This window comes from Crocuta crocuta, unplaced genomic scaffold (assembly GCF_008692635.1).
Source record: "Crocuta crocuta isolate KB4526 unplaced genomic scaffold, BGI_CrCroc_1.0 scaffold2225, whole genome shotgun sequence".
NCBI classification, from domain to species: Eukaryota; Metazoa; Chordata; class Mammalia; order Carnivora; family Hyaenidae; genus Crocuta; species Crocuta crocuta.
Window position 1 is genome coordinate 305 of NW_027529696.1, and position 7,212 is coordinate 7,516.

Below are 7,212 nucleotides of genomic sequence, written 5' to 3' on the forward strand. Positions count from 1 at the left end.
CGTGTGGGTGGGATGAGCAAGCCACACTTTGTCCCCCTTCCTGCTAAGGGCTCTAGCCCGGTCCAGGTGTGAGCCTGGAGGGCGGGGAGGCACAGCATTGGGAAATCGATCAGAGCTGTGGTTCTTATCACCTTGGATCGGACTCTGACCCACTGACCGTGGGGAATACTAAGCTCACCAAACACATTCTATTACCTGATAGTGATCAAAAAAATCATGAGGCTGATCCTGCAGTTGATGATGAGAAACAGAGAAGAAGGAGTCCAGCAGAGACGATTTGGCTGGGGCATTGGGGGTGGGGGTGGGGTCAGGAAACCAAATCTTTGTGGCTTGGCCCCTGCTTGCTCTATGTAACAGTCACAGAGACATGGGAATGGCAAATCCCAAATTCAGATTAGTGCTTACCTCAGGGACTGATAGATTCACTGTGATGGAAGTTGTATTTCCCTTGCTGAGAGTTGTTCACACAGTCACTTGTTATACTATTCCCTATATGTTCTATACATTTCTGTGTTCCTGATAAACTTCATTGATGGGAAAAAGAAAAGGGGAGATAATGAGGCAAGCAGACATGACCAAGAGAAAAAGAATGGTGTAGAGTGTGTCTTTCAAATATTGGTTAATAAATAACTTTGAGTGTAGAACTTTACTTCCAACCAAACATATGAGTTTCAGTGTGAAATAAACACATTTCTTTAAAATGTGAGTATAGCTGACATACAATATTAGGTTAGTTTCAGGTATACAGCACAGTATCCAATAATTACATACATTACCCAGTGCCCACCATGATAAGTGTAACTATTATCTCTTACCATGTAGTTACTACAATATTACTATATTCCATATGGTGCACTTTTCATGCCCATGACTTTTTTACTTTATAACTGGCAGTTTATACCTCTTAATTCCCTTCACCTATTTTGCCCATCTCTCCCCTACCTCCTCTGTGGTAACCACCGGTGTGTTCTTTGTATTTATGAATGTGTTTCTGTTTGTTCATTTTTTCTTTAGATTCCACATATAAGTTCACTCATATGGCATCTGTCTTTCTCTGTCTGACTTCTTTCACTTGGCATGATACCATCTAAGTCCATCCATGTGGTTGTAAATTGCGAGATGTCCTTATTTTTTTTATAGATGAGTAATATTCCATTCTGCGTGTGTGTGCGTGCGTGCGCGTGAGTGTGTGTGTCACATCTTTATCCATCCTTCTATTGATGGACACTCGGCTTTCTTCCATATCTTGGCTACTGTTGATAATGATGCAATAACCATTGGGTACATATGTGTTTTTGAATTAGTGTTATTGAATTTCATGCATTTTTAATATACAAGGTGCCCAAGTCTGGATTTCCAGGAAGCAGACCCCGAGACAAACCATCAGTACAAATAGCTTACTTGAAAGGAAGTACCAGGTAGCACTGGCAGTGGTGTCATGAAGTGAGACTTGCAAGGAAGGCAGCCAATTAAGGGGGGGGTGATCTAGCACGTGACGACTTTGGAGAGTGGAGCTGATTTGGTGGAGGGACTATGGGAGACTGGGTAGATAGAATACATTTCATATCCATCCCAAGTATGGGACGAGGAACCTAGAGTATGTAGCTGCCACATACCCAACCATTATTTTTCTAAGTTTATTTTATTTATTTGATGGAGAGAGAGAGAGAGGGAGGGAGGGAGGGAGTGGGAGAGAGAGAGAGAAAGAGAGAATCCCAAGGAGGCTCCATACTGCCTGATGAGGGGCTTGATCTCACCAACTGAGATCATGACCTGAGCCAAAATCAAGAGTCGGACGCTTAACCGACTGAACCATCCAGGTGNAAGGGCTAGCTATTTGCAAAAGCAGTAAATCTCTGACACTCCCAGTGGCCTTGTGACCTGTCCAGCATGCTCCAAGGATAAGAAGAAGCCCTCAGGCAGAGAATCTTGGGCGATTGCAGTAAGTAGCCTCATGGCTGTAGATGTGAGACCTGGTTTTGAAAGGCGAGAATCAAGCTATGTGTCAGTGTCATAATTTTTTGACATTGTCTGCTCCCTAAATATATCAATATTCTATCCACTGTTTGTGTAAAGTTTTCAACAAACTGTGATTACGTCTCTTCTCTAAAGCTGATCCTGCATTAACTGTTTAACCAATGAGCATTTCTAATTGAAATCTGGTTTTAGGAGCCCCCATCCCTGAAAATTTTTGTGGTTACGTTTCCAGCTGTCTAAGGAACATTTGCTTTGTAGACATGAAAATCTTCTCCCAGGGGAAAAGAGAGACAGACTTTTGTACTCTGCTCTGCCTACAGACATGCGCCGCCGGGCACGTGGGCACCCATCTCTCCCTGGGAACTCATAAGGATCTTGCTTGGGCTGTGGACGTCAGCAGCTCTGTTCTTGTCGTCCAGTCTAGAGGGGCCCAGGTTGTAACATCTGCTGTCCTGTGTGAGGGGTTCCTCAGCGTGCAGAGTGCAAGGAACCTCCTGTCCCGATCTCCTGTGGCAGCTGGAACTGCATTTGTGTCCCTGTGATGAACCTGTCCGTGTTAATGGGCCGCCCCTTAGGCTGCTCCTCCTCTGATCATCCACTACCACACCTGGCCTGGCATCCTCACACTGTGTGCTTCTTGCCCCCCCCAACCCCCCAGTGTCTCAGAAATGCTGTGCTCGGTGGTGACTCCATTTGATCACCAGCACAGTCACAGGTGGCCACAGCGGCTCTCTTCAGCTTTGATGGGAGCCCCGAGATGCATCTTTGTCACGGTTCAGCTTAGGTTTCACAGTACAATGTCCAACTGCATTGTTCGTTGCTGTTTTTCCGTCTCCACTACCACCAGTTATTGACTACTGGCAAAGTGCCTAAGAGCTATCGTAACTTCAGGCTGCAGTTTTGGAGCCTCGTGTAAGTGACTGGGGAGTCCGAGTGGCTCAGAGGACCCCAGGTGCTTGCCCTCTGGATGAACTTGAAAAGAGTTGCTCCCTTCCAAAGAGATCCAGTACAATCCCTGCTTACAGTAAGACAGGCTAAGGGAAATTGGAAAGAACCTTGCTTAAATGGGGCACTACCCTCAGAGACAAAACCCAAGAAGGGATTCCGACCATGACCAGCCCAGGAGCACTCAAAGCAAACTTGAGATGGGGAAGGTATCTTTCATGTCTCACTGCCTATCTGCTAGGGACCTCTGTCACCTCCCATCTGTGCCCTAGGCCCAGATATTCTGCTCGCCTCTTTCTAGAGCCAGATTTCCCAAACTCTTTCAGGGAGTACTGGATCTAGGAGATATGAGTAACCATTCTGGAAGCAAAGTACTCCCTTGACCAGTATGTCTGGGAAACGCTACACCATGTTATATCCTGGTATGCGTGATGCACAATGTCCATCAGCACTGAAGTCTTCAAGAAGACGTTTTTACTCCTCTGCCTCTCCTACTCTCCACCTTGCTCTTCCTCTTCGTTTCCCCCTTCTCTTCCCCCCCGTCCTCTCCCTCTTACTCATCCTCTTCTCTCTCCCCAAGATACAGATGCTTACACAAGGTGATTGCGGAAAAAGGACGGAACCGTTCCCTTTGCTCTCGCATCTTCCTTGGTGTTTCAATGTTGGCTGCTGGATTGCTGAGCCTGGCTGGTTGTGAGCACATACCAGCATCTGATTCTGGTGTCTGTGCTTGCTGATGTGGCTCCCAACAAGGAGGCTTGTCCATCTTGGGCCACCCCCTTCCCTGTCCCAGGCCTCTTCTTGTTGACCAAGGCTCTCCTTGGCATCTCTATGGGGTCTTTGTGAGGCCCGCAACGGGAACTCGTTCATGTTACGAACGAGCCATGGGACACCCAAGGAAATGATCTCAGCGCCTCTCCAAAGTGCCAGGCTGGCATTTCAGGCCTCCTCTTGCCTCCTCCTGTTGGGGGTGGGGTACTGACAGGATGTCCCCCTCCCAGAGCTTCAGGTAGAATTTGGGGCCGGGTGCCACTCTGCTCTAGGATTTCCAACCTGTCTTGAATCTCTGTCCTGTTCATGTTTCGTGTCCTGATACTCTCCCCTTCCTTTCCAAGTGTTTCCACATGTAGCCTTTTCTCTCCAGGACCATTGCATACAATTATACAGGTGTGTGTCCCTGGGGATAATTTCCTGGGAGAGCCTGGAGGAGGGATGTGACAGGAGCCCCACAAAGCCACCAGGAGTGGAGTCAGGCAGAACTGGGAAAGCCACGGGCTGGGGTGGAGGAGTGAGGCAACCAGTTAGGGGTGCGGGTTAAGCAGGTCTAAATCCCTGCAGTGCATCTCCTGGAGAGCGCCACAGGGGCAGGGGACCGAAATCCAGAGGGAACGAGTGGGAGAGGGAGAGGGACAGCACCCACAGCACGAAGCTTGCCAAGCAGAGAGCAAATTCTCCCGAGGTTTAAAATGTCTCAAAATGTAAAAGTTGGGGGATGGATAAAAAATAAAAGTTGGCAGACTGGCTAAAGACAAAGCGCTGTACTCAAGGTGGTAAATTCTCATGGGGGTATAGATGAACATTTCAGACACGGCCGTACACGTATAGTCTACGGATGCTGGATGGCGGGAGCTGCTGCTGGTGAGGAAAGGTATAGTTAAGCAAGAGGAAAAGGCTAGAATGACCCATGTGGTAATGGATTCGAGCCAGAGACACTGGTATAAAGTCATATTTATTCTAACAGACACAAATGGATCAATGGAGAAATATTTATAGATATGTGTATATACAAGTTATGTTACTTTCCCATTGCTGCTGTTAACAAAGATCACAAACTTAGTGGCGTAAAACAAAAAAATATATATTTTTTTGCTCTAGGCTTCTGGAGTTCAGAAATCTAAACTCAAGTTGTTAATGGGCTGTATTCCTCCCGGAGGCTTCATGCAAGAATCCGTTTCCTTCTCTTCCTCAGTTTCCAGAGGCCACCTGCATTCGTTGGTTCATGACCCCTTTCTTGCCTCCCTCCAGCTCCTGNTCCTGCCACTTTCTTCTAAGGACACTTGGTGGGCAGAGGGATTGGGGGTGGGGGGTGATCAAGGAAGACACAGGACAATGACAGGGACTAGCACACAAGCTTTATTTGGGCGTCACAAGGACAGGGTTCTATGAGAGGGGAAATCCCTTCCAGCAAGAGACCTTCCAGAGACAGAGGTATGGGGGCCACCACCCACATGGGGACTAGGACAAGGAAATTTCCAGAGAAGAAGGGACAATGAGAGAGGAAATGGTTTCATGTCTCGGTGATGTACTCCGCAGCTTAGTGGGGAATCTCCGGGTCAGACGGTTCCAACGAGTAGCAGCAGTCTGGGGTCGTTTAGAGCTCCAGTGTGTGACTTATCTGTGAGGAGCCGCCCACAGCTGAGGACACGACAAAATGAGAAAGAAGGAACAGCAGCAGTGCCCAGAGGCCGTATTTACCTCCCCTAACTTGCTTATGTTCTGCCAGAACGACAAAGCTGCAGATCCTAATCTTTTTGGTAGTTTTGAGAAGTTGATAAACGCCATGGACTCGCTTCCTAGAAAAAGACACACATACACATCCGATTGAAAATTTTACAAAATGTTCTAGAACATCCACAGGCCCTTTAGAATTGTGCTCCCCGCTATGGTGGTCATAAGTCCCCATGTGGCAGATTCAGTTTAAAAAAATAATCTTAAAAAAAATCAGTTTCTCATTCATCTTAGCCACATTTCCAGTGCTCCGTAGACAAAATAGCAGAAGTACTATTGGACAGCTGGGCTTTGAAATTCCATTGGCACAAGGCTAAGAACCCCGTCTCTTAAATGAACCCCTATATCTCTGGTGGCCTGTAACCCTTCTCCCAGTCTAACACGGGTCCTGTGTTTCTGAATATATACAGGCCACAAAAGAAATGGGGAGCAATATGTTCACACTGGTGAACACCCTGAAAGTCCATACAGCTCTGAGAAACGCTTGGTCGCCTCCAATCACGGGCATCTTAGCTAGAGCCACACCCCCAAAGGCTGCAAATGCGCAACCCTTTATTCTTCTCCACTCAAGGTGTGTGGACTTCAGCCCGCACCGCCATGACCGTCATTCTGCTAGGGCATGCCAGGTGGCTTTCTCGTGAGCAAAATACACTGCGACAGGGCAGGCCGTCAGCCATCAGCGCTGCATTAATGACGAAGGACACCGATCACGTTCACAGTGCCAAGTCCAGGTGCTGTTCTTGGCCTCCTGCATATATTAGGTCATGTGGCCCTCAGCTAGGAGGTGGGACTAGTATTATGCCCTAAATACAGATGAGGGGACTGAGGATGTAGATTTAAGAGGACCGAATACCTTGTCCCATGTCACCCCGTAAATGCCAGAGGGAAATGGTGGCAAGGTTAGAATGAACAGATTTCTGCAACGCTCCTGTCTAAAAACAGCCAAATCTTCTTAGTGCAATGTCTGAGGCCACCCACGTAGTCACAGACGTCTCTCCACAGCAGCACCCACCCTATGCTATGGGTCCTCTCTCTGCATTTGCCAAGATGCCTTACGTACCTGTTCCTTTCCCTGGAGTAGGACAAAGAATACTCATGATCTTCCTACCTAGAATTCCCAAATATACACTGTGACCCTATCACTCTTGATCTTGATGGTAACCTGGGCTTTCGTGACAGACCACCCAGGTGTGATAATCTGCTCCCTTTGTGACCCTGAAACCCAGTGCTTCCGGCTGTAACATGAAAATAATCATAGCACCGATTTCACAAAATTGCCTGTGTGGGACCCAGCTGCATGGGAGCGAACGGCAGCGTGCGGGGCACAGAGGAAACACTCAAGAAAGGTTATTGCCCCCGAGGGCTCCTTCCTAGAAAGCGTCCACATCTCCCGCCTAGGCACCGAATGCTCGCTGGAGGCCATCCAGGATCCAGGTGGCCGCAGCGTGGACCCGCCCTGACCGCGCTCAGCCTCGCAGCTGGAAGCCATCCTCCTATGCGCCGAACTCTCCCCTGCGTCCACCAGGGCCTGACCGTCCCGCTGTCCCTCCATCCGCCCTTCCACACGGAAACGTCACTGCACCCCGGGACTCACGGCTTCTCTCCAAACCCACCTGAGCGAGCCCACGGATAAAGAGATGTTTGCAATGCGGGCACTAGGAGAAAGGCGAGGGGGACACGTCGCGGGAACGTCTAAAAGCCAGTCACAAATCGGCTGCCTGGGGCGCAGGCATGGCCCTGGCACGCTCCCGCCCAGGATGTCCCGCCGCCCCGACGGGCGCT

The 7,212-nt window shown here is 48.8% G+C and overlaps 1 long non-coding RNA gene across 1 annotated transcript; it reads right to left on the minus strand.

Moving 5' to 3' along the window:
* Positions 1–5,039: 5,039 nt before the first annotated feature.
* LOC144230732 (uncharacterized) lies at positions 5,040–7,206 on the minus strand. Its single transcript, XR_013334854.1, has 2 exons — positions 7,044–7,206; positions 5,040–5,495 (listed from the first exon to the last, which is right to left on the minus strand). It is a non-coding gene; the product is annotated as an uncharacterized LOC144230732 (long non-coding RNA).
* Positions 7,207–7,212: the final 6 nt, after the last annotated feature.